Source organism: Sturnus vulgaris, chromosome 6, assembly GCF_052056855.1.
Source record: "Sturnus vulgaris isolate bStuVul1 chromosome 6, bStuVul1.hap1, whole genome shotgun sequence".
NCBI lineage: Eukaryota > Metazoa > Chordata > Aves > Passeriformes > Sturnidae > Sturnus > Sturnus vulgaris.
In genome coordinates this window covers 42,303,421-42,321,269 of record NC_142248.1, presented here as the reverse complement: position 1 = coordinate 42,321,269, position 17,849 = coordinate 42,303,421, and positions in this window count along the sequence as shown.

Below are 17,849 nucleotides of genomic sequence, written 5' to 3'. Positions count from 1 at the left end.
AACTCCCATTTATTGTCTGCATTTCTGACATAAACCTGCCTCTTTCATGCTCTGTTCTGTGAGCCACAGAGACCATTCCAAAACCCCGGGGAAATGCAATTGTGCATCTAATTTCCTACTGGTGAAAGCAAAGGTTTTCAAGCAGATCTGATGACTGTGGGCAACCACTTTGTGAGAAATCCAAAGGGAACCTGCAACTCAAGAAAATGCTGAGCCTTCTGAAAGCTGTCTGCTCAGACAGAATTTGATGGGGGGAGAAAAAAAGTTTGCTTGGGTTTTTTTTCCATTTTTAAGTTTGCAGATGGAGCTCAGCTCTTATGGGAGCAAGGATGAGTAGTGTGGAGATGAGCCAGACATAGGACTGTGGGCTGTGTTGCGACTGCCCCAGATAGATGTGTTGATCCCTTGGCGTGAAGCATCCTCTGCTGTTCCCATCCCAAACAGCTCCTGATCACAGACTAACAGCTGAGCTGTGCTGCTGGTTATCAAAACACTCAGGGAAGGTTATAGAGGAGCCTGCTTTTTATCAAAGACTGAATCGGGAGAGTTCATCTCCCTCTAATTAAACCAAAGTTTTCAGATCAGTTGGGTATATTTTACTGGTCTTGTTGCACAAACTTATCCCACTTGTGTGGCCCTGAGATAGAAATATTTGAAGATTACCCTGTGTTTGCTATGTGTGCACAAGCTGGTTCAAAGAGCAGTGAAGGCAGGCACCTCAGATTCCTCTCTTTCATTATAAATACCCTACATCAATGAAGTGTCACCATTTTAGTAGTGACACATGAAGTGTAGCTGTGGGTACATGGATGAGTATCATAGAATCACAGAATGGTCTGGGTTGGAAGGGGCCTTTAAGATCATCCTCATTCCACTCCCCTTGCCATGGGCAGGGACACCTTCCAGCACACCAGGTTGCTCAAAAGTCCCTCTAACCTGGCCTTGAACACTTTCTGAGATGGGGCATCCACAGCTTCTCTGAGCAACCTGTGCCAGGGCCCACCACCCTCACAGGGAAGAATTTCTTCCTAATATCTTGTCTAAATCTACTCTCTTTCAGTTTGTTCCTCCGTGTCCAGTCACTCCATGCCTTTGTCAAAAGTCCCTCCCCAGCTCTCCTGCAGCCCCTTCAGGCACTGGAAGGTGCTCTAAGGTTTCCCCAGCCCGAACTGCCCCAGATCCCTCTGTCTTTTTAGGAGAGATTCCAAATCATGAATGTAATCACATTCTGAGGACGTGATGTTCTACGAGTTTCTGAATAACTATGCAGCACAAGAAGGGTTTTGCTCCCATCTGAAGGACCTAGGCTGCTTAAACAGTTCTGCATTCAAGAATCCTGAAGTGCTAAATGGACTGTGCCAGGATTTGAACTTTTATAAAAGTCATTGATTCACTTCAGACAAAGTGTTGAAATGACACCAGGTGTTTTGCTCTGTGTATCCTGATGTAACTGAAAGAAGGATCTCATGTTTGCAAACCACACTTGTTCTTTACCTGCTTCTTGCTTTTTGAGAAGAAACTTATCCTGCCCCAAAATCAATCCCAGATATCCAACGGGCAGCACTGCTCACAGCACAAATGAAAATCCTACAAGGGAAATATTTTGAAAATGTTGCAACTTGTTATTGCTAAAATAATATTCACTGTGCTTCTGCCAAGAGAGTTTGGCTTGGCTTGACTTTCTTCTCCTTTGTGGGCTGGTCCAGAGCCTGAGAAAGAAATGGGCACCAGGCAACCCAAGTGCTGCCTTCCCCATGATCCCAGTGCAGGGACAGTCTGGGGACACTGGCCCCAGAAGGCTGATGGCAGCACAGGCTGGGAGGGTCGTGTGTCATTCTCCAGACCCATCACCAACTTATCACATTACTGCTGTCATGGAGCCCTCCCTCCCTGCCTGTATTGCCCTATTAGAGCAGGGTAGGCAATACAGTTTGCATGTGGAGTGGTCTGAACTTAGATTTTATTCGTGGAAAGTGTAACTGTCTTTTCCCATGCTAGACATGAAGCTCAGGGCTGCAGAGAGATAACAAGGAGATAACACAAGCTATGTCTGGCTCTGGCAGCCTCTCCTTGAGGAGTGGGTGAGGAGGATAACCATGTTCATCTGTTAAGAGAAAGTGATTTTGGAAATTTTGAAGCCCTTTGGAAATTTTGAAGCCATTAATTTATCTGAGTTTTTCTATATTTTTATTATTATCCACATTGTTAATATTTCCAATGTGTAGGTTTTCTTTCTTGTAAACCATATCAGTAACGTTTGATAAAATAATTTCAAATGACTGTGTCTCAGGTGGAAGACTTCAAATTTTTTTGGAACTATATTTTCATTTTGTGAAATGGACCACCTGTCCTCGAAACAGGAATGCACATAAAAGCCAGCAGAGCTGTGATGTGACCACAGGAAAGATTTTCTTTGAATCAGCACTGTTGCATGGCCTGGAGCAACACAAGCTTTATGTGTGCTTGCATGCTTCAGACATGAAGCATCAGCAGGGAATACAAACAGAGCAGAGTTTGACCTAATGGACGTGGAAGATACACATATTTCCTGCAAGAAAATCTCCCAGAAGGGTGTGGATGTATATTATAAGTTCTGGCCCTTTGGATAACTGTTCATTTGTTCTAGACAGCCTGTCCCCTAAAATAAATGCTGCTTTTTAAAGAGCCTTCTTCATGGTGCTGAGACCCTTCCAAACAGGAGCACACTAGCACTAACTGGCCCACTTAATGAATATTCATCATTAATGCATAAGTCATAATTTGTATTCAGGCAGCTATTGCTTCCTCCTCTATGGTGGCATCAAAGTAGTTACAGGGATTTCAAATGTGAAGGGCTGATTAAGAGGAGAGGGGAAGGCAAATTTCACACTTCAATTAATGCTTTTGAGTCAGCCCCTCTGGTTGCAGATTGCCTAAACGCAATCGGCTGCTCCCCACAGCTGCTGCTGAGGATGAGAAGCAATCCAACTTGCCCTGAAGTCTCTGGCTAGCAGCAAAGGTCAGGAAAGCAGTGTTGTGGTATTCGACAAGCTAACACTGCAATTAAAGAGAGGCTAGGAAACAAAACCCTGCTGATGGCTGGCTTGTCAGCGTCCTGTCTCTGCATGCTGGCTGATACTCGGGACAGCTGCCTATGAAAAGCAAATTAAATCCATCCCTACTGCACAGCCTGCAGCACGAGTGTGTCTTTCACACCAGGAAAGGCACAGACAGGACTCAGAGCTGCTCAGATGTGTGTGCCCCGACCACGTCCTGGCACCGTGCCCCTCTGCTGAGAGCGGTGCTTGGTGCAGTGCAGCCTCCTCTGCAGCCTCTCCATAAAGGCATTGGGCTGTGTGCTGGTTTGTTATCCCCAGGTTCATTCCTGTGGCCTCTGCCAGACCCTTTACCTTTACACCCCCTCCTTTTCCAACCTATTTTAGCTGTTGTGGCTCAGGGAGGAGAAGGAAAGTACAGGGAAGGGGGGATGCTTTAGACAACCCCCAGAACTTGCTCCCACTGCAAAGATCTGCAGAAGATCAGGCTGAAGGACCTGGATCCCTGCAGGATGGAAGGGATGGTTTGGCATGGAGGCAGAGTGCAGACAGAAGGACATGTGTGTGCTGGTAAAGGTCCCATCAGCAGCCCCTTGGCTGTAAACCACATCTCTGGTCACCTCCAAACCTGGTGTTTTTATTTCATGGCATACAGCCCACTTGAGGGGTTTGGCAGCAGTTTGAGGGGTCTCTCTCTGGCAAAAAAGACCCAACAGTAGATTTTGGCCTTTATACCACGTGGAAGAAGAAAAAGAGGAGGAGCTGCCTGGACATCCTTTCTGTACCTCTCTCCCTGCTCAGGGCTGTGTGGAACATGGAGAGCACCCGTTTGAGTCCCAGCCCAAAGGAATCCAAGCTGGTTTCTCCATGATGCAGGTGCTGGGGTGGAACAGCATGCCATGGTGCTGTCCCAGTGCAGAGCTCTGCATCACAGCCCCTGCAGGTACCTGCTGCCTTCTCCCCTTTCTCTTGGGCAAATGTGCTCAGGACTTCTGTAGAATGCAATGCTCATTTCTGTAACCCTCCATGCTATCCCTCAGCTGAGGAAACACTATTTTAAGATGTGAAATGTATCAGTAAGTGAAAAAAACAAAAAACTAGAGCATTTAAATGTCTTCAAACTGTGCAAATCCTTGAGCACGTTGGATGGGAAGAGGTTCTTCAGTTAAACTCCTCTGTGTGGTTCCTCCAGGGTGTTTCATCTCCACTGCTCCCCCTGTGTGGGGCATGAGCACGTGCAGGACAGAAGGAACCACAGAAATACCTGTCTGGTCTGTTCCCCACAGAAAAAAAAAGCCTTTCCAAAGGGCCTTCTTATAAGGCATTCACCATCCTAGAAAAGCATAGAGGTGCACACCAAGTATATGGGTAAAGGAAATGCAAGCAAACTACAATTCCTTAGGGGTGTCTCCCTCCACTCTTTCTCAGATACAAATAACTGTAAAAAAATAAAATACTGGAAGGTCTGAGTCTGAGTTATTTATCAAACTCAGAGACCAAACATTTTCACCCCATTCTGTCTTTGCAAATTATGTGAGAGACCCACTGCCAATCCTGCAATGGGTAAATAAGTTTTTTTAACTCTATTTCCTCTCCTTTTCTTCCCTTCTAGTTCTCTCTGAAATGGGTTTCCTTTCCCTTGGCTTATTAGATTTGTCTGAATTTGGCTTTGTAATATTTTAAAGTGATGAAGACCCCTCCTGGCTAGTTTTGCAGGCTGGTGGACTGTGTGCAGCTCACTGCTGCTGTCCATGAAATATTATTTGATGCCCTGTGAGAAGAGGAGGAGGTTCTTGGCAGGCCAAGAGACAACTGGAACAGTATCCCATAGCAGTGTGTGGAAATAGACGCACTTTATTCCTCTGAATTACATTTGAAATATCTTTACTGAGCGTGACAAGCCAGAAAATGAAATATTCATTCTGCAGGAAACTTACAATTTTATTTTCAAACAAGCACTAGGAGTCAAAATTAAATACTAAGTGAAGTTGGGGAATTTTTTTGTTACTGAAACATTGAAATGTCTTGATTGAAATGCTTCGTAATGGTAATTTAGAACATTTTGTTCTTATTTCTGCTTGTCACAATGGTAGCTGAAATTATTCTATTGAAACAAAATGATTGAATCTATCACAGTGAAATGTAATTTCTAGTGAAAGAACAGATGGAATTTGATACCTTCCTGCAGAATTTCCAAATTTTGCCAAAAAACCCACTTACTGTTGCAAAATTTGATCAAGCAGCCCTTTTGGACTTGTTATTCCACTGTCATCTGTGATATTTTGTGTAAAAGCAGTGCCAATGGACAGAAAGGCAGATTTTGATAACCAGCATGGAGAAAGGCATCACAGAGATTTAGGTCTCCTTTCCATCTGATTTTCTGTTCAGTTGACCTAACTATTTAATCTCAGAGTTCCCTTCATCCCTTCAAGTGTTTGTCTTAGCAGAGGGATGAACATCTAGCCCAGTAAAACCCATCAAAGCTCTGTGATGATCATCTTCCTCCTAACATGGAGTTTCTGCAGCACCAGGCAGGCACCAGACCTGAGAAGATTTTCTCTCTCCATCCTGACTGGACCAGCCACGTCTGCTAAACTCAAAAGTTTTTTTGTCCCTTAGAGCCTGCCTTTGCACAGGATGCCTCCTCTGGATGTGCTCCACTTTTCCTGATGGAGGCTGTGGCTTTATTTATTTCTCATGGAGCTGATCTCAGGGGGCTGGAGCAGGCAGACAGGGTCGTGTGCAGGGGTGGAGGAGGTGAGAGCTATTAGATGCTGCCTCACCAAGTGCTTCTCTTGCTGTTAACCTCCTTCTCGTCCCTGCTTTTCGAAGACCAGCCAATCCTTTGAACCACTTGGGAGCTATAAATGTTGAGTTTGTGCATCAGGTAGGCAGAGGGGCACTGTGAGTGCTCACGGGGGCTCTTGGAGAGGAAGATCCTTCCCACAGGGAGCCCTTCACCCGCCTTTGCAAGCGTGACAGCTCCCTAACACTAATACTCCTATTACCCCTAACAGCTCAGCTTTGCTAGGCAGGAGCATAAAGCCCACAGTATTAGCATCCAAGATTCGTGCCTATTAATAGCTGCTCACCAGCTCTTTATTAGATTGGCATATATTGAAGATATGTAGCTGAATTAAACCAGACTGAATGCAGAGCCACTATCAGAATTTCCAGATTTTTAACCAGATTTTCCATTGTTGCCTTGTGTTTATGAGCACAGTGAAATTTTCTTTAGGATGCTGCCTGGACAAAATGCAGGGCACCTATAGAAAGATAATAAATAACCTGGTGCTTATTCTCCCCCACCCCACTCCCTTCTGCAGGATTGAATTTCTCAGCACCTAATAACGGTCCCTGCCAGCACAGCATCAATTCTAAATCTCAACACACAGGGAAAAAAGTAAATTTGGACAATATTGAAGTGGAGCAACTAAAAGTTGGAATTGAAGTCTTGGCACTGAGTACAAAGTCTGAAATTTATTCTACATCTGAAACATCCCAGGCTCCACTTGGAAGAGCCTATTGTGGATATCTTAATTCAGTGTCTGAGGACTTCATGACTTCATTCAGGGCTTTTGAAAAGTCTATTAAATGTTCCAATTGCTTTCTCAGAATTCACAATTGTCCTCTGTGACTGACTGGGTTCTTGTTATTTGGTTTGGGTTTTTTTTTTTTACTTCCAGCCTCAATAATTCAGACCTGTTAAGTGCTGGCTGATTTTTCTGAATGCCTTAAAGAGCACTAAAATTTCAGCCAGGTGCTGTAGCTAACTGGTTCAGGCTATGAAAATTCATAGGATTTCCAAAAGACCTGGCTTGTTCCCACTCATGATGCAGCTGTGCCAACCGATTCTAAGATTTTTGACAGACGTGCAGTGATTGGTGAAGGCAGGCGAGGGAGAGTAATATATCACCAGAGTACAGGATCAGTCAGCTATAGCAACAGCAACAAAAACCAGCAACACTCTCTCCAATCTGAAATAGAAAGTAATGTCTTCAAACATAGACACTCACTCCCCCAGTGGGAGTCACTTGCCCAGGTTGTCAGGCACCCACGCTTTATGTACCCTATAGGGATATTGGAAAATAATTCCACAGCCATCAAGTATTTGTGCTTTTGCAACACTTTGTGTCATGCAAACTCTCTGCCAGACTATGCCTCAGAAATTCCTGTATGGCCTCTAACTCTGCTTGTGTCAAAGGAGTATTTTTGCTTTTGTTACACAAGCCAGTAGTTAAATTCACCTAAATGTGTCAAATCAGAGATGCTGGAGTGAGTTTTCTGCAGGAACTTCTGATCTCTTCGACAGGTGGCACAGCAAGTTGGGGTTAGCATGGAGGTTTGATGGATCATCTACTTTAGTGAGGAGGGAAGTGAATAATAAAATGCAATGACTCAATGAAATTACTGATGGATTTAAACACTGTGATCAGAAATTGAAAGTGCTGGAAGTGGAAAGACAGTTCAGGAAATGAGAAAAAGCATGAAAAGAAAATTTGTTTGACCACAGGAATTAACTTAGGGAGAGGCTGGCTAGGGGAGGTAAGGCAGGCATTCTGATGATCAATCATCAGACACCTCAGGAGAAGTTCAGCTCGTACACAACCTCTTCACTCAAGCCTTCTGTGAAATGTGTTTTAATTCCTGTTGTTTATCCTTAATAATCCAGCCTTCCAGCACCTGAAGTCAGCCTACAAAGACTTGTTACAAAAGCATGTAGTGTCAGGACAAGGGGGAATGGCTGACAGTAGATTGAGGTGAGATATTAAGAAAAGATTTTTTACTGTGAGTTTGGTGAGGCCCTGGCCCACACTGCCCAGAGAAGCTGTGAATTCCCCATCCCTGAAAGTGTTCCAGGCCAGGCTGAATGGGGCTTGGAGCAACCTGGTCTGGGGGAAAGTGTCCCTGCCCATGGTTGGGGATTGGGAATAGATGATCTTTGAGGTCCTTTCCAAGCCAAACCATTCTGTGATCTGTGTTTCTGTGATAGTGCAGATAGGTGGGTTCCACAGGGCTGAGCAGAGGAGGCTTGGCTTGGTCCTTGTGCAGCTGCCAAACATAAGGGAGAGGCATGACTTGTTCTGAAACCACAGAGCAGATCTTTTCTTTGTGTCTCTAACCATTAGGAAATGATGTTTTCTTTCACTATTCGTGTCTTGGGAGGCTGCAAATGAAAACACTAAGAAATAATACCACAACAAATTTGCATGTTGCTATTATATGGAATTACACAATGAGTCTTTTAAGACAACAAAGCCTATCATAATTAAAGTAGCATTATAAAGACATTCCATGGCTTTTGGGCTCTCAGTTGCTTTAGTGTCTGTCTGGGTAAATTGACCATATGAGAGAATTGGCCTCCAATTTATACTTTTTTAATCAAGATTGAGAACTATGCAGTAATGCTGCATCCTTGCCTGAGTCTGTAGTGTTTGAATTACAGAGTTTTACTGTGAAATGGACAGCTGCATGCTGGTGGAGATTTAGCAATTTAATAAAAAATCTGCAGACTTTCAGTTGGTATGTGCTATTTGAACAAGAAGATACAAAACCAGGAGCTTTGATCTAGTTATTTGTTGTTAGTCATGCCTTGGTTCATATCCTGATGAAAAGAAAATAGCTGGGGTTGACTGCCCACTCAGGCTATCTCTGTGGACAGCTAACAAATGCTCTTCTTCAGCATCTTTTCTTCAAAACACAGATGTGCAATGGTGGAAAAGCACTTTTTTTGGGGAAAGGGCATCTGTGCTTCTACTACAAGGACAGAATTTGTTCAGAAACTGCATTACCTTTGTCTAATAGGACCCTCTCTGCTAGGCAACATCTTGGTGATCTTTCAGAAGGATCTAAATATTAATCATAGACATCATGTCAAGGTCCTTGGATTGTCTGGACCTCAACAGCTTGTTGTGACAGAAGATTTGTATTGAGGTAGTGATAAAATCCAGGAATGTACAAAACAGTGATGTGGGTGTAGTGGTGTTCATTCAGACTATAAACTTTGCAATCCAAATAAATTGGTGCCTGTTTAAAGTGGGCTCAGTTTAAGAATGGTTTTGTCTTGCTCTACACAGACACTGAAATGCCTGGATATAGAACATAATGATTAAATCACTAAGCTTTAAGATCTTCAGAGCCTGGGAATTCGTAGCACTGGGATACACTGATGGAAACTAGGGGTCTGCTAGAGGAAGCCACATGGTGCTGAGACCTTCACTGCTTTTATGCCTGAGGCAAAATAAAAAATTCTGCAGACGTTATTTCACAAGCAACAAGCTCACCCCAACACACAGAGGTCAGAGTCTGCTGGTGAGGGCTGCTGAAGCTTCTTAATTTCTTTTCTCCTGGCCTTTGATTAACAGACTGTCAAGGCTGTTCTTTGCTTGCAGCCCTGCAGCATTGGCAGGTATAAGTGAGAAAAATGTTGCTTTGAATGAACTTGCCTGGGCCAGTGCAGTCAGTGGTGACCCCAAGGACAGAGTGGATGTGTCACTGTCAGAGGAGGTGCTCAGAGAACTTCAATCCATCAGGATGGTAGCCCCTATCCAAAGGAAGCAGAAAGCCAAGTCGTGCCTTGTCACATCATATTTGCAAAGACTGGTGCTCACATATTGAATTTCTTGCTCACTCTGTCTTTGAGACTGGTAATCCTTGAAAACACCTGAGATTTGTCACCTAGTGTGAGGCAAACAAGCTCCTTGCTGACCACAGGGCCAGATGGCTGCAATGATTTCTGGAGTGCTTCTCAGCTTCTAAGCTTTGCTCAACATTTTGTGCCATTTTTTAAAGGAATAAATGATGGACTCTGGTCAGAGTGGATGGTCTGTTTGCAGGGCACAGCCTGTGCATGCTGCTGTGACTACTTCCAGTTGCATTATTTGGTTTGTTCCTTTCCACAGAGCTTGGTACTGCAGATCAGAGAGGCAGAGCCCAGCTTGACACAATGGCCAGTGAGAATGGCCCTAGTGAAAGGAGAAGAAGAAATGGCTTTCAGGAGTGCCCAGGGGAAGTTCAGATTAGATATTAGAAAAAAAAATCACTGAAAGGCTGGTTAGGAATTAGACTAAGTTGTCATGGGAGGTGAAGTCACCACCTCTGGAAGTGTTCAAGAGCAATCCAGAGGCTCTTGTGGATATGGTTTAGGGGTGATTAGGCTGACAGCTGGACTAGATGATCTTGAAGGTCTTTTCCAACCTTGATTGCTCTGTGATTCTGTGAATATTCATGTCCAGCCCCTGTGGGTGCTGTATCATTCAAATATGAAACACAAGCAAATAAAAATGATCAGAATAGAAAGCCAGCACACTCACTGCTGTGTCTCTTAGGGAAAAAACAAGCAAGGTATTTTTCCATGCAATTTTTATTTTCAGAGACTGAAACTGAATTGCCTGTAAAGTATGTTATATAAACTGGCACTGTAACATTAGCCATTGCTCTAGAGAATCTGCAAGGTGGGAGGTGGTAATCAGGATGAGTGGCAAATAAAATCCTCATAAAAGACTGAGGCTCCTAAAAGACTGGCCTTTTTAACTGCATGGTTAAAATGCTGCTTGAAAGTGCTCTTGTACTAAGGGAAATCTAATGTTGCTACCATAGCCTGAAGCAACCAATACCTGGATATTTTTAGCAAATTTTGGCCCTGCTCATCTTTTTTCAGGCCTTTGTGTTCATGACACTGTCAGAATAGAATGATTGCAGGAAAGCATAGATATTATGGAACATTTATTTTTAACCCTTAGAATCCAGTTTTTAGGTAGGTTCAGGTGATACTCTAGAACTTACAGGTTCATGTATAGCTGGAGTACAATTTCAGCAGACTGGTAATATTTCATCTCATTTGTGTGACTTGTACAATGGTTTGCATTATTGAAAGGTAAATGAAATATAAAAGCACAGGTTTGGAAGAGGGACCCCAGGGCATTGATTTCAGTCCTTTGCAAGAGCAGGACACCAAGAAGTACTCAAAAAATCCACAGGTTTATCCTCATACCAAGAAGAATTGAAATCATGTCCCATTTAAGCCTGTAGTAAGTAAGCAAATGTCTTAAATGTATGACAGAAAGAGATTGAGGGAATCACCGATGTCTTTACACTCCTTTGATACCAGAGAACTTGATAAACAGATTTTCCTTGAGATTATGGAAGATAGAAAAGTCACATGAAGGGGGCAAGCCAGAAATGCCTCAAAATTCCTGCTTATCTTACCTAGGGGGAAAATTCCCTCCTAGGACCTGTTGGAGTGCAAGCCCTGCACACATCAGAGAATAGAATTTCATTGAGAGCCCAAGAAAATCAGCCTCTCTCTCATGCTGAAATTCGGATGCTCTTTGGTGTCCAGAGAAAGCAGGGGAAAAAAATCCACCAACCAGAAATTAAATTATGCAGCAAGATGAGAGAGAAATGTGGAATTCTTAGTGTCTGCTGCATGTACCAGCAGTAGCCCTGAAGTCTGAGGCTTGCATCATGTGGCTAAAAAAAGCAGTCACTGGCTACTGTCTCCCCTTACAAACCTGCCTGGGTGTATATCAGATCATATAAAATGATTTTCCCTTTATTCTCAGGGAAAATCTAGGATGATGAAAGTAGAGCATGAGAGAGTCTTAGAGGGGGTGTAAGGCAGAGACGTTCTGGTCAGTATTTCCACAATGACTCTGCAAACGAGTGCTGGTTTTGCTCTCTAAGACAATCGGGTAATTGTCCTAATTGCTTTTAATTTTGCCAAGACCTTGACTCCCTCAGTGCATCTGTAATTATGTCATTGTTATGCTGCCTGATTGGGAGTGTCTGTCATTTTTTTCAGGCTGTTTTGTGCTTTCTTTGTTGAAGAGGAATGGATCTGTGTCTTTTTTTACTTTTTCTACATATCCAAGCAAATTCTCTGCTGGACATATTCTTTTGAAAAATAATTTGTAAGATGTGTAGCTGTGGAAAGAGGTTTTAACCCTTTAAGTGTGGTGGAAATAAGATGCACAGCTACATGGTTGTTTTTTATGACAGGAAGAAAGAGACAAGTTTATTCAGAAACACACTTGGTTTTATAGTGTGACTTGCAACTTCAAGAGTAGAGAAAAGGTGATTGGTTCAGAGAAAAGACACTTCATTCTCAGGGCCTGGTCACACACCACAACAGGTGTTCTATCTTTGTTATTAATTCTTTTTTATTTTGACTAAATTATTACCCTGGGAGAAATTCTCCCTAGCGTTGAGCTGGACCAGCTTATCGGCTGGGAACAGAGCTGAAAAGCTCCAGCCTGGAATAATTTTCAGGCTGTAATTTTCTTACTTTCTCAATATGTGTCCCACAAAAATGTTGGTGATGGTCAACCAGAACTTCTGAAAAAAGTCCCTCGATGGAGTAGAAGCCTTCAAGAAGCTGCTTAGATTTTAATCTGAGTATGAGGTTTTAAACACAGATAGGCAGCTTTGGGAAACAAATGCTGCTAAAATCTAGGCAGACTCCCTGGAGAGGATGTCTCCCTTTAGCTGCACTGCAAGAAATGCTTCTTCTTTGTCTCTCATAAACAAAAGAGTGGTTAATGTGGAAAACAGCACTGCAGCATGTGACCCCTGGACTCACGACTTCACTTTCACACCAGAGCAATCAAACTCAACAGGGCTTCTCTTTGGGCCAGACTTTCCCACTCCTCCAGCAACCACTCCACAGGGAATGGCTTTGTTTGGTCACTGCTGTCCTCTTTCACCCCTTTGGTGGTAAGGGCTCTACAAAGCTCCTGCTCCTTTAGCAGCTTCAGGCAGAGCAGGGGCTGCATCTGCCCAGCTTCCAGATCCTCAGGGAGCTTGGCAGGTGCTGAATCAGCTGTCCTTGGATTTGGGGATAGGTACCAACAACCCTCACTTTTTTCTGGTATTCTCATCTGTAAAAAACCTGTTTGAAGATATTTTGGGGGGCAGCTGTGGTTAAGTGGTCTGTTTTGGGCATCTGAGGTCAAAAGTGTTTCCTTCAAGTAAGGCAAGTTTTGGGGTGAATGGGGCAAGAAGTGATCAGAGGGCATCCTATAGAGCCACGGAATTGGCAGAGCCTGTGTCTCCAGCATTTCAGTTCTTTCTGTTTCCTCTCCACAGCCCCACTGGTGACTTCTCAGGGGAGCTTCCCTAACACCTCTCCCTCCTTGTTTCCCCACAGGAGCCCCTGGTACTGAGCCCTGTGAAGGATAACATCACTTCTGTCAGCTTTACCTGTAAGAATGGGGCAGAAATGGGAACAAACCATCCCATTTGTGTAGCCCCAGCTCTTCCCATGTCAGACACTGCAGGCTGAGGACCAGTCTGATCAGAGCACCCACTGAACACATGGAGGGTTAAAAGTCTTCAGGACTCTCTTTCCTGCCACCTCCTCACCAGGGGGCTTGTGCAGTTATTCACTTTATTTAACAAAGTGAAGCAGCTCCCCACTAAACAGGCTTGTCCTCTGCCCTCCAGCTCCAGGGATTGTACTCTGGAGGAGTCTTCAGCTGAGGAGACAGCCCATGGATACCTCCTTTTTGGATACCCCAAGTGTGTGAGTGGCTGTAGGGCATGGTCTAAAGAGATGCAGTGGATGGTGACCTTTGCACACATTGATTTGATCTAAAACTTATTCCTAAGATTTTTTTTTTTCTTCCAGTCCGGGATTAATCCCTGTTAAAATAGCCTGCTTGTTTTAAAATGAAAAATACATCTGCAGGTGTCACCTTATAGAAATTGCTTTGGAAAAGACATGAATTCAACTTGGAGGCCTCTGGCCAAATTCATCAGTGTCCAGCCTGACTGTGCCCACCACTGGCAGAGAGCCAAGGCAATATGAAATGCCTGTCCTCCTCATTTTGTGCAAGAGGGCTCAAAAAGGGGCTGATTCTGCACCAGGCACATTCAATCTACTTTCAGCTGAGGAGGAGATGCAGCCTGTCAGTGGTGCTCCTACTCCACTGCCTTTCCTTCTTTCTCCCCTCCTCTCCCTACACCTTGCTGTGAGATCTCACCTCCTCCCACTGTCTCACTGGTGTCATAATGCACACTTGGCATCAGGCTGAGTCTCCAAAAGTGGCTGCAAGGCAGCAGGGTGGCTGCTGGATCAGACATTTGCTTGCAAGGTGGATCTGTAGAAGGGAAGGGAGCAACTGAATGGTGCAGGAATCAGCCCAATCTCACTCTCACTTGGAGGTGGATTTTCCTTAATGAAAATCCAAGTTCTCCATGCTAAGATTTTTAAATGCCTTTTCCCTTTACATAAGCAATGGATTCAGTCTTGCCAGTGAATGATTTTGCTGAAGGTAACAAACAGAACCAGCAGCTAAAGTTTGGAAATCGTACTTGGTTACTGGGAAAGGAGTGGCTGGTGAGTGGTTGGAAGAAAAATGAGGATCAGGCCTTGGAGTTTCCATACTCAGCTCTGATTCAGTTGGTAATGCATGAAAAGTTTCTTGCCCTCTTTATGCCTTGGGTTATCATAATGGTACACAGTGGTACTTGTTTATCTCCAGGGCATTCAGGAGATTTATGAATATGAGGCTTGAAAAGTACATTGCCATCAGACAATGAGGGATATTACTGTCTACAGATGCCAAAAAGCATTTGTAGCCTCAGCACTCCTAGTGAAGGCTGAACACAGAAAATGTTTAGAAATAATAATAATGAAAAAGGAAGCTGTTAGATTTTCCCAAACTTGCAAAAAAAAATATGGTGCAGTTGTTTTTGAAGGCTCTGGCCATAGTTTAGAAGAGTTTAACCACTGCTAATCTCATCCTTGTAGAATAATTTTTCTGCTGCTGGAGAAAAACAACCATATGCTATTCATTGCTTCCTATATGGCATTTGCAACAGAGTCACTGTACACAGAAAAGCAGTGCAAAGTGAGATGTCAGGAAAATCCAGGTTTCAGCCCCAAGAAGGGGAAATTGGGAAGCAGCACAACTTTCTTCATAAAACAAGCTGCTCCCTCAGCAAGCTGGGAGAAAAGTGTTCAAGTCTAAAAATCTTCAAGTGGAAAATCATCCCCTTAAATGCTAGAATTGTAGGCTCTAATTTTAGGATTTTTAGGTTTAACTGACTGACTGTAGTCATTACAATACTCCATTTTTAGGCACTGCAGGTATTGTAAGTCTGATCCTCTTCTAACACCCTGTTGCTAGGAAAGGCTGCTTTTGATTCCTTTTCAGGCAGTTCAGATGGCAGTGAACAAAGTCAAGCAGGCTTACAAAGCAGAACTTATCTGCAAAACATTCCCCAAGTTGAACTTGTGCTCTCTGTCCCTTTTTTTTGGACTCACAGGAGTGGAGAACAAGCCTGGCTGGGGCTGTGATGGAGGAGTGAAGTGGCAAAGAATAGTGTGTGGCTTTGATTGCTGCTGGCTGAGTGCTACAGATGTTGGGGTCTGACTGTCTGCAGAGTGGCAGGCTGAAAACTGGGAACAGTTTTTCCTCCAAAGCGAGCAGCAGGATTTACTCACAGGCTTGGAGGCAGGTAGAGGTGTACAGACAAATGCACTGCTGGAATGGCCCTGCAGTTTGGGCAGACAGGACTGCACATCCTGCTGGCATCGGTGACACAGGGTTCAGGCAGTGGGGAAATGCCACAGCACAGTCTGTAAGCCTTCCCATCCCTCCTGATTATTCTTCATTTCTGGAAGACCACCTGAGCTAATGATTCTCTTAGTTTAGATTGACTGCCCAGTGAGAATTTGGTGCAGTGTGATGGGAGCAGGCCAAATGAGGGAGCAGGAGGTACAGGAGATGTGAGACCGGGTGGTGTGTCCTCAAAAGGGACTGCAGCAGGAAGGTTTTTATTCTGAGACACACACAGCTGAGGCCACATCCCTTCATGCTGCTGAGGACTCCCCAATTCCCACATGGCTCCTCCTGAGGGAAGATTCTCTTGTCCAGGTTCAGACAGGCATCCCAGCAAGCCTGGCAGGCAGGGTGCATGCTGCATGAGTTAAATAAGCATGGTGGAGCATCTGCTGGCACTAGTAATATAATTCAGACTTGAAATACAGAGTAAAGGGAGGCTTTTGACATATTCCTCCTTGTAGGTAGCCACCAGAGACATGGAAATAAAAACACACATGGAAAGGTCAGAAATTTCTTGTTGCTTTAGGCTTATTTTAATTTGTAGCTCGGTAGGGAATGTATCAGCCCTTCACTTTGCTGATGTAGCTAAAATTATTACTTCTTCAACTCTGAGTTTTGAGGTTTGTTGTGGTGGCTCTGGAGTTAAGAAACTCAAAAGAATGAATGCACCATCTTCCAGCAAGTCTCACTATTATTGCTTGGATTACAACCAATAAGTCCATGTGGAAAAAGGCATCAATCTTCCTAAGAAAGGAGGAAAGAGAGAATTTGAGCAGTTCAACGAAAGAAAATGGGACACAGAAGTTGAGGATCCTCTGAGCATGGTGAGATGCTGAAGGTTCCAAACAAATGTAGTTGTTTTCTTTCTTCATTTATCATGATGTGAGGAATTTGTCCCTGTCCTGTGTGATGGTTGCCTGCAGCTCCTGGTGTGTTGTAGTTCAATCAATATCCCCCTGTGCCTCTCTTTCCAGTCTGTGCAGGGGAAATCAGTGTCTGTATTTCTTCCTTGTGTCACCGGAGTGGGGATTGCTTTGTGTGCTGCAATTGCACAACACTTCTGGCTAAGTTGCAGAATACTGAGGTTGGCTTTCTACAGAGCAGGGTTCAGGCTTTGTCCCAAACTTTAGAATCAGGGATTGGTGATTGTGCAGCCTCTTGCCCTCTCATGTGTCCCATCACATTCAGGACATAGTGACACTGATGGAAAAACCTGGATCAAAGTGACCCTTAGCATGTTGTTGGTGCTCAAGGTCATTTATGAGGAAAATTTTGGTGGGAAGCAGGGATTTGGTGGGCTGGTGTCCAAATCACTGGATGGTAGTTTGGGACCACTGTCTGTGGGTTTTTGCAACAGTAACATCAGAGTCTCAATCCTCACAGCATCTTTGCAATAGGAAAGGGTGACTTGACCTCCATTTCACTGATGATGTTTCACTTTCTGTAATCCTGGAGCAAGAAATGTCTGGTCTGTCTGCTGTGTCCTGCTCTTAAATGTCTCCTTGAGAAGCCTCATTCCTAAAAGTAGGGAATGTGAGTCTGGAATCAGAAATCAAACAAATCCTTGGCCTGCTTTAAGTCTCCAACTCACTCAAAGCCAGGCCTAGGCTTGTAATCTCTCCTGCTATATCTTCTTGATTTGTAGAAGGATTTTGTATTTTATGTGTTTGAGCATTTCCAGCACACTCACCATGGTTTCTCTTGTCTGAAACAGGATTTTCAAATTCTTCTACCGCTGCAATGATCTTTTAGAGTAAACATGGGTTTTGTGTCAATTTGGTGCATTGGGCAAAGGGTGCACAATATCCACTCTCCTTTCCTTCCTCCAGACGTGGTCATCCTCTCTTTATCCTAATGTGCTGCCTTCCCACTCTGCTGGGGGTCTGCAATTTTGTATCTGGTTATGGATTTGTGCTGTCACTTCAACACACAGATTTCCTTTTTTTTCCACTCCACCGACCTCCTGATTTTAGTAGCGCTGGGAATCCATCAAAGGAAATTAATTCAGTTTAATATATTCGATGTGTTTGTTAGAAGACCCTTTGTTGAGTTTGAATAATTGGAAACAGTTCGTTTTATCACCACTCTCAGGTCCTGGCTCCATTATTTTGAGTCAGATATAGAGATCTAAAGGTAAGTTGAAGCCATAGCTTATTGGACTATATTCCTGCTGGAGCCAAAGCGTGGTGATAAATTGGTCATAAACCACATCACAGAATGCCTCTTATCTTGTCTTTGAATTACA